A 16,774-nucleotide genomic window follows, 5' to 3' on the forward strand; every position below is an offset into this window, starting at 1 on the left:
TGCGGAAGTGCCCTGGTTTACCCGACCGCCCTTGTGGGAGCTATATGTCGGCAGTCGAGACGGACCCTCACACCTTATGTCCGTTCTGCAAAGGTCAACGGTGTGATAAAGATAAAGTATGCAGTGAGTGCAGGGAGTGGTCTACCTCCCAGTGGGAAAGGTTTTCCCGGCGATGGAAAAAGAAGTCTAAGCTGGATCTTTCTCCTTCAAGGGTTTTCTTGAAGAAGGAAAATTCCAAGGACTCTATTCCGTTGCCCGAACCTCCTCCGAAGCTCCCGCTCGATCGGTCTCTCATGAGATGCCGTCGAGTGGTAGCGTAGGCCGTTCTTTTGTTGACCGACCTCGGGGTTCGGGAGAGGGAGTTGCCTCCCATAGTGAGGCAGCTCCTCCTCCTCCTCCGGGGGAGGATTTATCTGTTTCTGTGCATAATGATGATTTATTGCAGCTTTGGGCTTCCTTGGGGCTTAAGGGTTCTCCCTCCAGGGAAGCCCTGTTTGACTTGATCTAGTTGGGCGCAGCTGTCAAACAGTCGCCGGTGATAGCGGAGGTTGACCCTCTGTCTATCGTCGACGTTGTTGTGGCAGAGGCTTCCTACGGGTCGGGTCAAACCCCTGCCTTGGGTGCTGATATTGCTGAAGGCTCAGTTCCCCCCTCCGAACATCCTTCGAGGCAGGAGCTGAGTCCAACGGTCTCTCCTGCAGGTGATTCTTCCCCTCGGGGGAGTTCACTGACAGAGACTCCTCTTCGGATGACCGACGATGGTGTTCCTGCTCCAAGAGGACGTATCCGTCGCAAGGCTCACCCTCCTCTTCGCCGTAGAGGTCTTCATTCTCCCCACAAGGGAGTTAGGAGGCGCCTCTTTGGCTCCTTGCCCTCGCCGTCCCCCGCAGAGGATCCTCCTCGACGTGAGTCGACCGTTGCAGCTCATCACTGGACCTCTCTGCAGATCGTTCGCGATCTCCTACGCCTGCCAGACCTACTGATCCTCCTTCACCATTCGTGGCAGCTGATGCGCAGTGGGTGCCCTCGCACCCCGTTATCCAACGGGCACCGGTCCCTTCGGGGCAAAAGGGCTTGTCTCACAATGTGAGCAAGTCCCTTAAGTGCCAGGTTTCACCGTGCTGGAAACAACGCGTCAGCGATCTCCTATGGTAGAATCGACATGTCAGCGCTCTCCTGATTGCCATCGATCTCCTGCTCGCAAGCGCTCTCCCGCGCGTCAGCAATCTCCTGTACGCTAGCGATCTCCTCCTCGCCAGCGCAAATCTGCGCGCCCTGATCCTGATACGCGCCACGCACGCCCATGATCTCCTGCGCGCCCACGATCTCCAGCTCGCCAGCGAACTTCTCCTGCGCGCCAGCGCGTAACTACGTGCCCTTGCTTGCCTGCGCGCCCACGGTCTTCGGATCTTGGCGTAGGAAGGAAGCCTCATCCTTCGCCTTCTCGCCAGCGTTCACCTGCTCGCCCTCGGAACTCGCCCTCTCGTCGACCCTCGCCTACGCGCCATCGCGCGCAGTCACCTTCGCGCACACAGGTTCCAGCTCCTACCGTGCACACTTCCAGAGGTGGACGGGACACTACGCGCCCACGAGCAGTATCCTTCACGCGCTTCTACGCCTGCTGGTCCTACGCACCATCTGTCTTCTCCAGATCGCACACCTGCGCGCCCACGCGCCCCATCGCCTGCGCGCCATCACTCTCCAGCACGCCCACGTGCCCACGATCCTGGTCGCCGAAGATCACCTGTGCGCCCACGCGCAACCTCACCTGTGGGCAGTCGCTCATCTGCTCGCCATCGCTCGCCTGCGCTCCGTCGTTCACCTACACGCCGTCATTCTCCTGGTCGCCAGTACTTGCCCGCACGCCCTCGCCTGCGTGCCCACGCGCTCCCTCGCCCGTGCGCCCACGCCTTCATCCCCGCGCACACGCACACGTGCGCGAACCTGGGATTGTTCCGTCGCGCGAACGCCAGCACGAGCCCAAGCGCGATTCCCTCAGGGTTTCGCAACGCGAGCTTCCTAGCGAGTCTTCAGGAGCGAGAGCAGTCAGGTCATCTTCTTCACAGTCCCCCCCTCCCCCTGCAAGCGCAGAACAGCGCGCTTGCAGGAGGCAGCGAGGTCTTCAGAGAGGTCTAGGCACCAATCTTTTTCCCGTTCTTTTCAGGCGGGCCCTGTGGTATCTACTCCGAAGGATAGCCCGATCCCCTTCCCTCCAGCGGGAGTCTCTGACACTGCGTCTGTCAGTAAGCAGCCATGGTTTGGGTCCCTCATCAGAGCTGTCGTCCAGGCTGTTAAGCCTGCTTTCGCTGATTTGGGTCTCAAACCAACGGCAGCTCCGACCCCACTGAAGAGGAAGAGAGGAGTAGAGGTCGTGGTGACTTCTCCGAGGGTCAAACTGGCTCCTAAGAAGTCCGTAAGGAAGGCTCCTCCCCCCCCTCAGATGTTCTTTCCTTCTCCTGTGGACGAAGCTTTCCCGTCCTCAGGGGAATCTACCAAAGTGAGACCTTCTCCCACTGCACCAATGGGAGAAACCCCACCACGAGTAGGAGAATCGTCCCGTGTTGGGGCGGAGAAGAGCCCTCAGACTTCGTTGCTGGAGTCCTGCATCCCTCCTAGAAGGGAACCGAAGGACTCGAAAACTATCCCGAAGTCTTCTTCCAGGATTCGACCAGAGCCAGCGAGACCCCAGGAGAATGTCCACGTGTCCCCCCAAGTAGAGCATCTGGGGACAGGAGACTTTGCTGCCAGTTCACCAGGAGGAGAGCAGCAAGAGTCAGAGCATGCCTTCTGGCAAGTTTTGACTCTGATGAGGGATCTCAACGGGTTCAAGGACCAAGAGATCACCCCTCGTGAGGGCAAGGACACGGTCCTGGACCGAGTCTTTGGCACTCAGAAACCCAATAAAGCCAGTGCGGCTTTGCCTTGGACCTAAGGGGTGAAGAGTGCCAGGGATAAGGTTGAGGGCCAGCTCTCAGTTCGCCTCCTCCAGCCGTTCCACTGCTGGCAACAAGCTCCTCCCACCTCCTCGTGTTCAACAGAGGAGGTATTTTGAGATCATGGAGGAGTCTTGTTTAGCTCTTCCGCTCCACCACTCTGTGAAAGAGCTTACCAGGGGAGTCTCTTTTGAGAGACTCTCTAGCCGGCACGTATCATTTTCAGCAACAGAGATCCTGAGTCAGGAGAAGGTCGCAAAGTGTGCCATGCTGGCCACTTCGTGGCTGGATGTCTGGGTGGGGTCTCTGGGCATCCTGCTGCGATCCAAGGATCTGTCCAAGGAAAGCACCAGGAAGGCCCTGGAGACCTTCCTCCTTTCGGGCACACACACCATTGAGTTTCTGGCCCACCAAGTCTCGAACTTGTAGGCAAACTCGATCCTGAAGCGACGTTATGTGGTGACCGAGAGGTTCCACTCGAAGGTCCCAGCCGTGGATGTCTGCAAGCTCAGACACTCTTCCCTCCTGGGAAAGAGTTTGTTTGAGCCCAAGGATGTGGAACAGGCAGCTAAGAGGTGGAGAAAATCGAACCACGATTCTCTTCTCCAAAGGGCTCTTACAATAAAGCCCTACAAACCTCCAGCACCTCAACAACCTCGCCAGTCCAAGACGACGAAACCGGCAGCGGTAGCAAAGACGACGGTGTCCAAGCAGCAGCCCTTTTCTGTCAAAGACAAAAAGGGCAGAAAGTTCTCCAGGGGAGGCAAGAATCATAGAGGGAGCGGCCGAGGACGCAAACGCTAGGATTGGCAATCGCCCTGCATGTCCACCAGTGGGGGATGCCTGCAAAGTTGCGCAATCAAGTGGCAGCAACTCGGGGCCGATTCCTGGACGATCTCCGTGATCAGTCAGGGATATCGCGTCCCGTTCATAACATCTCTTCCTCCCCTGACAGCGAATCAGTGTCGTTGAGCTCCTATGCCATCGGATCGGCAAAGGGACTAGCCCCACGGGCAGAAGTCGAGACCATGCTGAAGAAGGATGCTCTCCAGGAGGTTGTCGACGGCTCCCCTGGCTTCTTCAGTCGACTCTTTCTTGTAAAGAAGGCGTCTGGAGGCTGGAGACCAGTCATCGACCTCTCAGCTCTGAACAAGTTTGCCAAACAAACTTCGTTTAGCATGGAGACAGCAGACACGGTCAGACTTGCAGTGAGACCGCAAGACTTCATGTGTACACTGGATCTGAAGGACGCGTACTTCCAGATCCTAATCCATCCGTCTTCCAGGAAGTACTTGAGATTCAGCGTAGACAACAAGATCTACCAGTTCAAGGTGCTGTGTTTTGGTCTCCCCACAGCTCCCCAGGTATTCACCAGAGTGTTCACCCTGATCTCGTCGTTGGCACACAGGATCGGCATCCGTCTCCTCCGTTATCTGGACGACTGGCTGATCATGGCAGACTCGGAATCGACCCTTCTTCGACACCGAGACAAGCTAATGGGACTTTGCCAAGATCTAGGGATCATGGTAAATCTCGAGAAGTCTTTTCTGCTTCCATCTCAACAACTGGTATATCTAGGCATGATATTGGACAACAATCTCCACAAAGCCTTTCCATCAGACGACAGGATAGCAAGGCTGAGGAGGGTCGCAGATCCTTTCCTCAGACGAGAAGAGCTTCCAGCCCAATCGTGGTTACGTCTCTTAGGTCACCTTTCCTCCTTGGCCCGTCTAGTTCCAAACGGCCGCCTCCGGATGAGATCCCTGCAATGGTGGCTCAAGTCCCGGTGGAATCAAGGCCACGATTTTTCGGACATTCTGGTCCCTTTGGGCCCTGCAGAACGGACGGAACTTCAGTGGTGGGTGACGGACGAAAACCTCCGAAAGGGAGTGGATCTTCTCGTCCTCCCCCCGGATTTGATGCTGTTCTCGGACGCTTCAAAAGAAGGTTGGTGTGCCCATGTTCTGAACCACAGGATCTCAGGCCTATGGTCAGAATCAGAAAAGTGCCTCCACATAAATCTGCTAGAGATGAAGGCTGTATATCGGGCACTTCAACAGTTACAAAAAACCCTGGCAGGTCACTCCGTGGTGGTGATGAGCGACAACACCACAGTAGTGGCTTACATCAACAAGCAGGGAGGTACCTTTTCACAACAGCTATCCGATCTTGCAGTAGAGATACTGAGATGGACCGAAGTCCGCTCGATTCCACTATCAGCTCTCTTCATTCCGGGCAAAAGGAATGTGCTCGCCGACAGTCTGAGCAAAGCATCGCAGATAGTGAGTACCGAGTGGTCTTTGGATCCTCTAGTAACCAACAAAGTCCTGACTTTGTGGGGTTCCCCGACGGTGGACCTGTTCGCGACAGCCTTGAACTTCAAGCTTCCGCTGTACTGTTCCCCAGTCCCGGACCCCAAGGCACTCTGGCAAGATGCCTTCCAACAACGGTGGGACAACATCGACGTCTACGCCTTCCCACCGTTCTGTCTTATGAGAAGGGTGCTCAACAAGGCAAGAATATCGGTCAACCTGTCAATGACCTTAATAGCTCCGCTATGGCATCATGCAGAGTGGTTCCTGGACCTTCTGCAGCTCCTGACGGAACTCCCGAGAGAACTTCCTCCGCGACACGAGCTACTTAAGCAACCACACTTCAACATCTTCCACAAAGCCGTAGCATCGCTTCGGCTTCACGCCTGGAGACTATCCAGCATCTCCTCACAGAGAGAGGTTTTTCGCAACAAGTTGCGGAAAGGATGTTTCGGCACCTGCGAAAGTCATCTGCGTGGGTCTACCAGGCGAAGTGGAGAGTCTTCTGTGGTTGGTGTCGTGGAAGGGGTATCTCTCCCCTCGATGCCATTATTCCAGCAATAGCGGAGTTGCTTGTGTACTTGCGGGAAGAAATGCGCCTTTCAGTCTCGGCAGTGAAAGGCTATCGCTCAGCCCTAAGCCTGGCCTTCAGGCTGAAAGGAATGGACATATCCTTCTCGCTGGAACTTTCTCTACTCATATGAAGCTACGAGCTTACCTGCCCTCAGTCGGAAGTGAGACCTCTTCCATGGAACGTGGTTCGAGTCCTCAGGTCTCTTAAGAGACCTCCGTTCGAACCATTACACCAGGCTTCTGATCGTCACCTGACTTGGAAGACGGTTTTCCTACTCGCATTGGCCTCAGCCAAGGGAGTCAGCGAACGTCATGGTCTCTCGTACGACGTCGCCCATTCAAGGGGATGGGGGGAGGTAACGTTCAGGTTCGTCCCTGAGTTTGTGGCTAAGACTCAAAATCCTGGGATTCTGGACACACGGTTCGATTCCTTCCGGATTTTGAGTCTCCGTTCTGTAACAGATGACCCAGACCATTTCCTACTGTGCCCAGTGAGGAGTCTGAGGCACTATCTTAAGAGAACAGCTGCAGCCCGTCCTTGAGTGCGAGCATTGTTTGTGAGCACAGGAAGGACGAAGAGGAGGGTCACTAAGAACACCATCTCAGCATGGATTCGCAGGGTCATCCACCAATCCCTGAATCCAGACCCTCCTCCGTCACGTCGCCCTAGAGCACACGATGTCAGAGGCATCGCTACGTCCCTGGCATTCAAGAGAAACTACTCAGTGACGCAGGTTCTACAAGCTGGGGTTTGGAAGCGTCAAACGACCTTCACAGCCCACTACCTGCAGGACGTGACCCACAGGAGGCTCGATACATTCTCAATCGGTCCTGTGGTGGCTGCACAACAGCTGGTCTAAACCTCAGGCTCCTTGATAGACAAGTAGCAGAAGGTTGAGGGCATTGTTACCCAGTTTTAGTCTGCATGAATGAAAAAGTATGCCTGGCCCTTACTCTTTTCTTCATCCTCCCCTCTCTTGCGGAAAGCAGCATCCTGGGTTCTCTGCACAGCTCACCTCAAACCACTGCAGGTAAACCATGCTTCCTTGTGTTCCTAGTATTAAGATAATACTGTCGCATCCCCCATACCCTGACGAGGTGGTATTGGGAACGTCCTATCCTAGAATTCCATCTAAAGGATTCCAGGTCAATTTCCTAGGACGAGTCACACTTCATTCCTTCACACACAAGCTTACGTAGGCCGCACGTTCCTTGCAGAGCAAGGGATTTGCGAGGTGCAGGGACTCTTTATCTCGAGTGCTACACACTCGGATTCTGAGTCCCCGGGCAAAGCCAAAGCCTGTAAGGCTGGGACTTACCACCCTACCTAAGGGTTAAGTCACCCTATTTAAATAGCGTGGTTTGTATTTCAGTTACGGAACAAATGACAAATTCGTAGATAATTTGTATTTTTCCTAACCATACAAACCTTAGCTATTTAATCATACTTGCCCGCCAGCCCTGTCCCCCGTGAAGTCCTACCTCTAAGCAAAGGGAATCAGTTCACCGGTGTGTGAGGGGGGAGGGGTAGCTAGTTACCCCTCCCCTATCCCCTCGCTAACTAGCGAGGGGGTAGTTAACCCTCGTTAAAAATCTAATGTCTCGTCATTCAGCTACGCCGAAAGTAATACCCTATTTAAATAGCTAAGATTTGTATGGTTATGAAAAATACGAATTATCTATGAATTTGTCATTTTGCAATTAATTGGTCCTTTTAGTATTTTTCTTCAGTCAAAGATTAAAGAAAGTTACGGTTCAGTTAATGTTTATACAACGTAGTATTCTTTACAATCGATATAGCTCACGATTCTGGGTATCTTTGTTTACTTGTTGGTTTTTGGAATACTAAAACTTTTCGTATAATAATTATAGATGTTCCAATTGTTACTGTTGATAATTCACCTTTTATTGGAACCCCTTAATATAAGGGTTGGTTTTAATATATAGATATATTCTTTTCCTATATCTATTTAGGTAATATGTTAATATTTTATATTTAATATTTTGTTGCATTTATATGAGATTCAGTGACTTTTGCATTCCCATTCAAACCCTTGACAGAATAGTAAGTCTCTGTCTACGGGGGTCATTTTTTTTGAGAGTGTGTATTCTTTGGTTTTTAAACGATTATGAAAATATCATTTTTGCCAAAGAGTAAAATGCAAATTCTTAGTCCTAAATTGGAGCAGTGAATTTTATTCAATTCAGTAAAGGGTGCTTCTGTTCGGACATGTCGTTATCCTAGCCTTAGACCTCTTTCAAGCTCCTGGACCTAGGGGAGAAGTAAAGTTGAGCGGCGAAAGGAAGCGAGAGGCGTAGTCTGGCGCTTACCGTCTTGTAAGACCCGAACAGAAGTCCCCTCGAGCGTTTTCTGTCGATCCCCAGAACGCTCGCCCTCGCTGAAGGTAAGGGGAGGTAAAAGTGTTTTCTAACATTAAGGGATGACTCGCATCAGGCGCGAAGCTGAAAACAAAATTTGAAACATCCTTCGTGTGTTACGGTTCATGCAGTTTCAGCGTCAGTCAGATGCGGACGTGGGGCCGCCGCTTCCACCAGACGGGTTTTCGTCTCCCAAAAGTGGGGAGCGCTATAGAAGCGACGAAGAAGGCGGGTTCGTGTTTGAGGAAACTGTACGCGTGTCGCCTAAGATTGATCCTAATTGGTCTTTGCTGTTAGACATGAAACAGCAACTATCTTCATTTATGCAGTCTTATCAGCCTGCCTTGGCAGTGCGGTTGGGTGTCATGAGTCGGGTTTTGACGTGTTGTCGCACAGGCGACCTGCTAATTCCGGTGATGACGCGTTGCCGCTCAGGCGACCTACCAGCCGCAATGTTCAACGACGGGAGTTAGTGGATGCATCTCGGTAGCGGGGCGGAGCTACAGCATCAGCGTCAGTGTCAGTCAGACGCTACGCAACCCATGACAATAGAATTTGATGTCTACATGATCATGAACGTCTAGCGTTGGAACATTGTTGCACCAGGCACTATATTAAGAAATAGATCTTAACTAGAAAGATATGTTCTCCGACCAAGGCCTGCTGGACTAATTCTTGGTTGGGAGAGCTTGAATTAAAACCTCTAAAGCATTGAGATCAGAATTCAGAATCTTAATGAGTTGACTCCTAGGAAACAAGACTTCTCTACCTAGGATAGAGACTTGTAGGAGGAAGGGAGTGACTTTCAGAAACTCATGAGAGTTTTTTCTGAAGAGTTTCCCTTTTATTTTGTACCTGCTGCATCTCGTTCTGACTTCAGAGTTTTTCGCTAGGTACGTCGATGGTGTCTCTATTTATTATTTTATTATTATTACTAGCCAGGCTACAATCCTAGTTGAAAAATCAAGATGCTTTAAGCCAAAGGGCTCCAATAGGGAAAGATGGCTCAGTGAAGAAATAAGAAAATAAATAAATTAGCAATAAATCATTCTCAGAAGACTAACAGCGTAGAGAGACAATGCTGAGGGGGCAGTGCAATAACGCATCCTCAATGCAGCATAACGAACCTAACTCTAGAGGTTGGTGCAGCAGCACCTTCAGCTGCAACAGCAGGAAGTGCATTAGGGCCTTTATGAAAAAAGAGCGGAAGAGTATATCTCTCGCAACGGACAGATCTTTTATGATTTAATGTGATATAGTTAAAAATGCAAATGTTCAGTGGCTCGTAAACATAACACAGTGCACTGGAGGATGTGTTCATTCGTGCCCGTCTTACTCCTAGCCCGACACCTCTTCCATACTTCCCAAGCCCTGGGAGAAGGAATGTCGGAAGGCTAAGGTATATCATGGACCTTGTTCGCTAAACGTATGTTCCACCGAGCGATCCTGCCGATGCATTCCAAGACGTTCGCTCTCGTCTTTGGAATGACGAAGTAAAGGTGTTTTCTTTGCCTTCGATTGACGAACTATGACGTCACATCCATGTGACATAATCTCTTAAGCAGAGCGAGATTTGAGTGTCTTGAAGCGATCAGTTCATCATCGCAATGGCATCACGGATCTTGTGACATTTTTGTGTAATAGGAGGCAGTTCTCTGATGAGGCTGGCGCTTTATGTTTTCCTTCCTGCTAGACTAGGAAGTTGCTCGTCATGAACGCACGCGAACAGGACTTACCCTCGCAGCATGCGTGTCGTGATGCTTAGGCTGGAAGCAATCGAGCATGTTTTCTTCCACGAGAGAGGCGGAAGTCAGACAAATTGCATACAAACGTAACTCTTCCTCTGGAATCTTACACACTTTCCGGGAAGAAAGCGTTAGTCCTCGTCGAATGACGCAAAACCTAGACTTGGTTAACACCAACCAATACGTTCAAGACCTTTCATGACTAGTATGTCTCCTGATAACCTATCCCGCAGTAACTGATGTTCGCCGGAGGTTTTCTTTTCGGAAGAAGGCGACGTTTCAGCACCAAAAATCGTGTAAGACACGTAGTTCAATAGGGGAAAAGGTGCTCAGTTTACTTCTGTTCACACTTCTTCTCCCTCAGATTGGGAGAATGTCTAGTACTTTCCTCTGGTGACCACCCGACTACTGTTGACGACATCTCGCAGCATTAGGTCCATTCAGATCGCGCACAAGGCGCGCTGGAAATGTCATAAGGAATTTCCCATGTTGGTCACTCGACTACGATTGATAATCCCTCACAGCGATCGCTCACGTTTGAGTTAGCGCACACGGTGCCCCGCAAGTGTCTGTTATGTCTGAGCTAAAGAGGTCAATTTCATCTCTATTTGACGCTTACGAATCTTGGGCGGAAAAATTTTACCTAAAAGATTCTAATGACAGCAATATACCAAGAAAACGGTCTTCCGATAGTATCAGACAGCGTAGTTCTCCGATACTCAGCACCGCTCCCTCGCAGCGATCAGCTCGCATTGCGGCAAGTGTTAGGGCGGACGCATGTGGCAGTCTGGACTCTCCATCTCGTCAGACACAGATGCCAGTCTGGTCTCTACCTTATGGCAGACGCAGACGCCAGTCTGGTCTCTCCCTCACGCAGACACAGACGCCAGTCTGGTCGTATGCTAAACTCTGACAGTCAAAATTTATCCTTTCAACAAGTTGTCATGCCCTCGCATTCTGCGGGGCGCGCGACTACTGCTCATGCGGACGCATGCTACACGCGGACAGCTCACGGCAAACTGATCAATCTGAAATCCCACTGCAACCTAGACGCATGTGTTAGCCTGGACATATGCTGGACGAGGTCAGTCGGGTTTTGTCCCCACGTCATGATAGACAAACAGGTGCTTCTTTGTGCCACTGACCGGACACGATACTGTCACCTCCTTGCAGCACGCTGTAGATTTGCAACAGGCGGGATGCAGACAGCGCGCTGAAACCTCACGGCAAGGTGAACGCATACAGCACGCTGACACCTTATGGCAATGCAAATGCATGCGGCAATCTAGTCGCATGCTGGACGCATATAGTCAAGACTTGTTCTCACAGCAGTATAGACAATTTGTTATCTCTCATTCGCGTCAAGCTATTGACTTAAAGCATGTTGAACACTCGCTGGTTACACGCGATCGGGTCTAAACCTCATAGCATGAGGTTCACTTTTTTGATGCTCCTTTCCAACGAGCCTAGCTTCGATATCAGTTCCTTGCAAGCGATCTAGATGCGTTTTGGGAGGCGGTATAAATCTTGACTCTCCCTTGTGGCATGTTGGGCATATGCAGCATGCTGGAACCATACTGGGTTCATGCTGGGCCCATGCTGGATGCATGCTGGACGCATGCGATCGGAGCGTTTCCCCACGTCAGGATCGCAAACGTCTTATTTTTAACCACCAAGCTTTAGGTCTGGCTGCCTTCAGTCTTTCGGAAAACCCCTAAAGATCTAAAGGGTTTTTCGAAGGAGGCAGCTAAGGCTATCGTTAGTACAAAGGACTTTTACCTCAAGGTTTTGCAGTCCAAATAGGAGGTTTTAGGGAGTGGTGTAGAGCTAAATCAGTTTCTTCATTTAGTACCTCTGTAACACAAATGGCCGATTTCTTCTTAGACCTTAGAAGAATGCACGATTTTTCCTCCTCGACCATCAAGGGGTACAGGAGTATTCTGGCAGCTGTCTTCAGACTCAGGAAATTTGATCTATCAAATAAAGACCTTCAAGATCTTCTCAGATCGTTTGAGATGGCTAAGAAGCGTCAGCAAGATTCACCAGCCTGGAATTTAGAGGTTGTTTTAAAATTCCGCATGAGTGACAGATTCGAGCCTTTACACTCGGCTTCTTTTTAAGATCTGACTTTGAAGACTTTTTCTTAGTAAGTCTGGCAACAGCTTAAAGTCAGAGAAGTTCACTCTTTTAGCAAGAATATGGGCTTCAGAAGCGGATAAGCCATATGCTCCTTGCAACTTGGATTCTTGGTCATAAACAAACGTCTTTTTCCTCCATGGCCTAAATCTTTCGAGATCACTATTCTCTCGGATATGGTGTGTGAAGAGTTGAAGAGAGCTTTTTGTCCTGTTAAAGCGATGAAGTTTTATCTGAACAGGACTAAAGGAGTTAAGAGACAATTCAGAGCCTCTTTGATGCTCAGTCAAGAAGCCTGCGCTACCTATGTCTAGAACGCCCTATCATTTCATATAGACTTTAATTAGAAAGGCTCACTCACGCTGTGGTGAGGCAGACCTTAAGCTGTCTAAAGAGTGAAGACTCATGAAATTAGAGCTGTGGCAACTTCTGTAGCTTTTAAATAAAAATATTCTCTGCAAAGCATCGTGCATACAGACTTTTGAAGGAGTAGACCTGTATTTGCCTCGCATTACTTATACCGTATCCAGACTCTTTATGAGGACTGCTACACTTTGGGATCATTCGTAGCAACGAGTTCAGTAGTAAGTGAAGCATCCGCCACTACGTTTCCCCCAATCCCTAGTACCCCTGTTCTCCTCTTGGAATTTTTGTATATGTTTTTATGATTGTACGTGAAGATTGGTCGACAATCCTCCGCAATCTTTGATTTAGTCAGGTGGTAATTTTGTTCCTTGAGAGCACCCGGAACAAGGGTATAGTTGAGGTCCTGTCAAGTTATAGGTTATTGCACCGTTTGACAGCTCCTAGAGATCTTCAGCCCCCTGGGTGGACCACTGGATCTTGTAAGGATAGCAGATAGAATGAGGCAGAGAACCATTGAAGTCAGCTTCCTTATCAGGTACGTACCTCGTAAGTTTGTTATATTTAACTCTTAAGTGAATTTCCAATTATGTTGCTGTCTCTGACCCGCCACCAAGGGTATCAATCAGCCATTCTTATATAACCTGTGGGTAAGTTTTATGTTTAAAAATGATATTTTCATAATAAAATAAATTTTTTAGCATACTTACCCGCTGGTTATATAACTTATAATCCCACCCTCCTCCCCTCTAGACACCAAGGGGCATGGAAGGTCTGAATCTTTTGGAATAGTTCGGCCTATCTACCGTGAGGGCGCTAGTGTACACCTGGCATATCTGCAATTGCCACGAGTTTTGAATTTCTGCCGGGGCATCCAGGGACTATAGCCATTCTTATATAACCAGCGGGTAAGTACATTCAAAAATTTATTTTATTATGAAAATATCATTTTACCATAAGATATGGTTGTGTACAGGCTTTTTGTGTTTTTTTATCAATCAATAATAATAGTAACAGCAATGTCGTTTCTGAAATTTGATATTGATGTTTGAAAAGGTAATGGTGTCTTATTAGTATTCCAGATTTCTTGTGGACACTTTTCTTGGTTTTCTTTGGTATAGTCAATACCTAATAATTAGAATCAATGGAATTAAACTTAAATATTTTTATCATTAATTTCCCATATGTTTTCCAATTTTTACAACCTTGTCTTCAGCTCCACAATGTGTTATGCCAATATTGTCCCCTAAAGAATAGGAATGTAGCATTTAAGTTTTACCAAAAATGCTGATGCATACAAGTTTTCCTAACAACATAAATTCATCCCTTTAGCCGTGTTATGCCAGACCGGGTGAAAGTCATGAGTATTTGGACTCCAAGTTAATCAGTGGGCTTATAACCATACACTGATGGTAATTACTGAAGGAACTTAAATGAAAAGAGTTCATGTAAAGGTAAGGCATACATTGCTTAATGAATCATTTCCATCAAATTTCTTTTAGTCATGACTATATCATTCATACCATTGACTAGCTAAGAGTTGATTAGAAATAGTACTCACTTTTTGTACCCGTTGAAAGATATCAATGGAAAAAAAATCATTGTCCAAGTAGACATTAAAAGTTTCATACTCCTTGTCTCCCAGCTCATATTTTGGGCTGTGTTTTGAACGATTAGTTGATAACACATTAATAGGAAGGACTAGGCAATGTCTGAGAGTAGCTAAGAGGATCAATTTATCAATAATTGGCCTAATAATATCATTCAGAAAATAAAAAATCATTGATTTTGAATCTAAATACTAAAACAGTTAGTTTATTGAAATAATTCCAGATTGCTAAAGTTTATGAAAAGATTTTGTCTTCCATCTTTTATACTTGGACTCGAGGCTTTACCAGAAAAAAATATAATTTTATCTAATTTTTTATTCACGTATATAATTGTGAGATTTTGATCTTATCCACTTCTTGTTACTTCAAAAATAATATCAATGCAATGACAATACTTTTGACTTTATCAAGAATAGTTCTCATAAAAACCGTTTTTAAAGAATATGGTTGATATGTTAGTAACAATACATGGCTGTTCTATAGTTACAGATAATTATACAGGCCAAATTTTGTTTATTCTTCTTTTTTTTTTTTTAAACTCTGGTTATGTGCACTGTTCTTCCTTCATTTGGTTTTGTTGAAGAACACCACAGCATGGTAAAGTCTAAGGTTCAAAATTATGTGCTATATTTATCTCTAATATGTAGTTGAATATGTCAGTTATTCTAATAAATAATCCTAAAAAAGTGACTATGTATCAAATTAATTATCAAAGAGTCAGGTTATGACATGAAGGTGAAGAACGTTTGGAGTAAATATGTTTTATTTTTCTTTCAGATGCGTTTGTATACCTGCACATCTGAAATACAAAAGCCGAGGCTTGTAAACAAAATACGTTTCATTGTGGTGCCCAATTCCCCTTATAATAATGCAAGATGGAAGCTAAAGGAACGTTGATGGCCCAATATTAAATTAAGCATATCCATATCAAAGCTGATAACATGGATGGAAGCTGTAAGATTCAACTGACATCAGTTTACAGAGATTTACAGCTCGGTTAGGTTACAGAGTAGGTAATAAATATCTATGAGAGGTAGCTTGTGTACAGTGTATGATTCAGACTTGACCATATACTACCAGAAAAAAATTCCAGTATTGCAGAGATTCTCTTGAAATGGAGATTGTATTTTTTTTTTTTTTGTGAGATGGTCAGTTTTTGTCATTATAATACGAAAGTTTTATGTCTATACTATTGGCCCATTGTTTCTCAAAAATTGCATTCTCAAAAAGTTGTTTTTCAGTGATGTAGTAGCTAATGTGAGATTAGACAGTATACATTTTAGGTTTTATGACCATAGAAGGCCATATTTCGTTAATCTGTAATATGGTACTTGTTTAATAATTAACAATTGTAAAACTGCCTTAGAATTCATAACATTTTAGCAAAGAGGAATGATATAGATTATTTATAAGTCAGGTATTTTATTTTCCATTTATCTGAAACTGAAGTTATTCATAATTTGATTTGAACTGGGAGCCCTTGCTTGATGTTTGAGGCGAGTCCACTATCCCCATCACAATATCCTCCTAAACCTATTGATGCTAAGGACCTCGGTTAGATTTCGCCAATCATCTCTATCTCGTGCTTTTAATTCAACACTTCTCCATTCATCATCTCCCACTTCATGCTTCATAGTCCTCAGCCAGGTAGGCCTTGGTCTTCCAACTCTTCTAGTGCCTTGTGGAGCCCAGCTAAACGTTTGGTGAACTAATCTCTCTTGGGGAGTGAGAAGAGCATGCTCAAACTATCTCCATCTACCCCTCATCATGATCTCATCCAGCTGCTTGATTACTATGACAGGCTATATTTGATTGATATTACAATATTCCTTCCAGCACTGAAGTATATCTAATTCTGTCAAGAAACTTGGACTTCCAGGTTCAATAGAAAATAACACAAGCCAGTTATTTCATCAATTTATTCTTAAGTGACTTCTTACTTAAACGTTATAATTTTACCCTACACCAAATGTTAGCAAGTTGTATTGTATAAAATAGGTTTACAGATAAATAGTTTAGTCTCCAGTTAGGGGTTTGAATGTACAAATATATTTAATCTTTAATATATAAATTGATAAGGAAAATTTTCCGTGTTCCATGCCTCCGTCATGCATGGATTTTATTCTTGCATAAAAATATTTAAATCTTCAGGATAGAATGGAGTTCTACTTAAGGCTGTATTCATATAAATGATACCTTATTAAGAGTGACATTAGTGGTACCATACAAAGTGTTAGAAATATGGTTGTAGGATAAATTTTGACTGAGAAATTTTCACTACTACTTTTTTTTTCGATAAGTAGGTAGGCCTATAAAAATTCTCAATCATCACAAGAGGTTTCTACTAGTGAAGCCATCTTCTTAGTCATGTGTAAGAATTTTGATTTAGGCAGTCATCTTTATACTTAGGTGTTGTCTTTATAAAAGAAGTTCATATGAAATATAAATGGTGTGTTAGGTAGCTACGTTTTTCTCAAATAGTCTCGTTATCAGGTAATTAAGTGCTTCATAAGACTGATCCCTATAGCTTAAATTAATGACAAAAAGTATAGATTAAGTCTGATTACCAGAGCTTTTTCTGTATTTGATTTGAGTATAGAGCATTCATGTAAGTTACATGGAATTGCATAATGTAAACACTGCAATGAACAGTGGATTAGATTTTCCACGGGCTTTTCCTGTTCTGTTGCTCAATGATATTTGATGCGTTTTATATAGAAAGG

The 16,774-nt window shown here is 46.4% G+C and overlaps 1 long non-coding RNA gene across 1 annotated transcript in view; it reads left to right on the top strand.

Moving 5' to 3' along the window:
- Positions 1–15,447, top strand: part of LOC137637729 (uncharacterized) — a 52,194-nt gene extending 36,747 nt beyond the window's left edge. Inside the window, exons 2-3 of the long non-coding RNA XR_011043769.1 lie at positions 13,774–13,895; positions 14,829–15,447. This is a non-coding gene — a long non-coding RNA (uncharacterized lncRNA). The remainder of the gene's footprint in view (positions 1–13,773; positions 13,896–14,828) is intronic.
- Positions 15,448–16,774: the final 1,327 nt, after the last annotated feature.

This window comes from Palaemon carinicauda, chromosome 3 (genome assembly GCF_036898095.1).
Source record: "Palaemon carinicauda isolate YSFRI2023 chromosome 3, ASM3689809v2, whole genome shotgun sequence".
In the NCBI taxonomy this organism is placed as follows: domain Eukaryota; kingdom Metazoa; phylum Arthropoda; class Malacostraca; order Decapoda; family Palaemonidae; genus Palaemon; species Palaemon carinicauda.